The sequence below is a fragment of the Pectinophora gossypiella genome, chromosome 15 (genome assembly GCF_024362695.1).
Source record: "Pectinophora gossypiella chromosome 15, ilPecGoss1.1, whole genome shotgun sequence".
NCBI lineage: Eukaryota > Metazoa > Arthropoda > Insecta > Lepidoptera > Gelechiidae > Pectinophora > Pectinophora gossypiella.
This window is the reverse complement of record NC_065418.1, coordinates 11,969,490-11,972,731: the sequence shown is the minus strand read 5'-3', so window position 1 is coordinate 11,972,731 and position 3,242 is coordinate 11,969,490. Positions and strand designations below refer to the sequence as shown.

General features: G+C 38.9%; 1 non-coding gene across 1 annotated transcript; it reads right to left on the bottom strand.

The window, feature by feature from the left end:
• Nucleotides 1-2,878: 2,878 nt before the first annotated feature.
• On the bottom strand, nt 2,879-2,950 carry Trnar-ucg (transfer RNA arginine (anticodon UCG)). The gene has a single exon. It is a non-coding gene; the product is annotated as a tRNA-Arg (tRNA).
• Between the last annotated feature and the right edge of the window lie 292 nt (nt 2,951-3,242).

Genomic DNA, 3,242 nt, shown 5'->3' with positions numbered 1-3,242 from the left:
TGAATTTGAATTTGGACACCATGTTGGGCAATCATGGTCGCAACACCAATAAAATATAATGCAGTTGACAACTGGACATGAGCGCGGGTTCCGCGCCGCGCGTTAGTGACTAACGATAGGGACTCCAGGCGTGGAATGAGCGAGTGAGAAAGAGAATTGCGGAATGACAGGAAAATGGCGGACGGTTGTTTTTAAAGAGGAAAACGTAGAAAAATATAAAACGTTTAAAATAAACAATGGTAAAGAAATAATAATCAAGGGACCGCTCGAATTCCCAAAAATATATACTCGTATTATGGCGTACAGATTTAGCGTAATATTTACATATTTTCTTATTGTTCGGGTACATAAATATCCAAAAAAGTATTGTTAGGCGGAGGCATATATATAAATAATTGTTGCTTGATATTTGGAACAAATATGCACATAATTATGTTGCTACCTTATTGTTTCCCTTTATTTTGATCAAAATAATAATGGAAGATGTGTTGTGTCTGGGTGTAAAACAAGCATGAAGCATGACGCATTTATACGCAAAACCAAGACAATATGTCTACTAGCCGTGAAATTAGAAGGTAAACGAAAGCAGCTGTCTGCGCCATCTGTATTTTTTTTTAAGGAACGTGGCTTGTAAAGTCCCACATTATAACGACGGCCAATAGACGCAGAGAACGCTATCTACGTGGATAAACGTCGTATGGCTATTGGTCGACGCTCTTTATAAAATTTGCGACGTGCATTGCGGCAACCGTGCAGCCATTCCATGTGTCAATTGCATACATTTTGTAGAGGGCGCGACTGTAATTGCATCCCCATGATATCCTTATAAGATATGGCTCTAACGGGTTGAGTAAATTCATAAGTCACAAAATGTTAGTACAACGATGGATAAGAATATTTTGGTGCATCATTCTATGAATATTGTGCAAGTTGAATAAGAGTTCGAATGCATTCTACTCTGTAGAGTGATGGAGTTACTTACTTCAATTTTAATAAGTTAGCAGCTCTATAAACAACTCGGACACCATCTGGGATTAGCTATCGTACTTGCAACCCACACAACAAAAGAAGAGCAATTTCATGCCAAAAAGTTTATCGCAATCTGTTCACAACCACTCTGTACGTACCCTAATTCGCAATTTCCTGTCTTTTTTTAATCAGGCTTTACCACTGGCACCCGAAAACCCATGACAGTCCGTAGCAAATTAAATTGAAGGGAGATAAATTACTCAACCTCACAGAATGAATTAAAAACCGTCGGAAGGGAGGAGGGTGTGGTGGGAAAGGGATGTCTTGCGGTTTTGCGTTACTTTTTCCTCAAACCTCCAATGATCCACCTTTTAAAAATTTTGGGTCATATTCGCCCAATATTTTTATGCTCTTGGGTTTTCCAAATTCGAAGGTCAATACTGAACTCACTTTAGGGATCAATTTGCCATTGATTATAAAAAACATTAACAGCCTCTGTGGTCTAGTGGTTAGAGCGCTAGGCTTACGACCTGGAGGTCCGGGTTCGATTCACACGATTTGATTTTGACATTGTCAAAATCACTTTGTGAGACTGTCCTTTCTTTGGTATGGACTTTTCAGGCTTGAATCACCTGATTGACCGAAAAAGTAAGAGATGATTCCGTGCTTCGGAGGGCACGTTAAGCCGTTGGTCCCGGCTATTAGCCATAAAAACACCTCCACCAACCCTCGTTGGAGCAGCAAGTTTAAAAATATATTATAACTTCATGCCTGTACTCAAAAGAGGTCACTGTTCAATTAATTTGGGGTAGGGTTTTTGATTTGATTTTGGGATTTGGTCATCGATCCTCATAAATAACTTTAGAGTAATATAAAAACTCGGGAAGGAAAAAGAAGGCTTGCGGGAAAGGGATATGCTTACAGGTTCGTGTAACTTTTTACTCCGACCCTGATCATTCTGACCCAAGCGCCCGCATTCCGTGATTTGCATGTTTTTGGGTTGCTGGAGAAATGTTTTCAAAGTTAGGTCGGTATGGTAGACAGGTACATTGAATTAAATGATTGAATGATGGACTGTAATCGCCAAAATGAAGACTCAAGGTATAACTAGGTTTAAAATGTTGTTCGCGCCAGGAAATAAATCCCACTTCCGCGACAAGACTCTAGTGCCGCAGATTCTGCATAGAATACTTATCACTACTTTAAAATCCTTCTTTAGTGGCGCGGACAACATTTTAAATACGGTAAATTATCCTCAGTCTCCGTTTTGTGATAACGATGCGACATGTTTATGTGTTCGATGTCTGCATATACCTAATATAATAAGCGAGAACTTCTAAACTGTCTTAAATCTAATTTGAGCCCAATGACAACGAAATAACGAAGTAATTTTCTTATTGTGTTTTTTTTTAGATTATGATAATATGAAATGATTCAGATGAACATTATCACTACAAATTAACTAGTGCAGTGGTAGGTGGTATATGTATTTGGATGCAAAATATAATCGAAATCTTTTAGTTTTTAGTTTTTCCGCTTTAGCAGTGGCGCCCAACATGGGGCCTTTGTATGGGAAAAGACTCAAAATGCCCAAGAAAGACTAGGAAGTTTCGCCATTCTTATACCTTCACAGATAAAAGGATATATATTGTATGGTCTTCTTCTTCTTATTGTATGGGTTATGAGGTGAATTACCAACCTCATCAACCCTGGTGTCAAGGTCATCATTGAGCCGCCAAAGGCCCCTGACATGGCTCCTATAACAACTACATACTTATATCAATAACTAGTAACCGGAACCAACAGCTTAACGTGCCTTCCGAAGCACGGATCATATTACTGTCATGTCCTACTGATCAGCCTGTAATGTCCTTACCAAACTAGGGATCACAAAGTGATTTTTGTGATATGTCCCCACTGGGATTCGAACCCGGGGCCTCCGGATCCGAAGGCCAACGCTCAACCACTGAACCACAGAGGCCGTTATTGTATGGTGATACCAAGGGAGATGAATTTTGTATGCAAGGCCGACTCCCTTTCGACTAATTTTATTTTTTTAATGGGTATTTCGGTATAAATATTACGGTCTATCTTAAACATTTATTTTAAGAATTTGCACTCTAGCAATAAATTATACATTGAAAAGTGAAACTCGATCAAAGCACATAAAAGTTATAGTTACAAATCGGTGGAAACTTATCAATCCGACATATCGTACTAGATGTGTTATAATTTGTATATTGAGCATTTACAATACGCGTTCGCAACGGTTA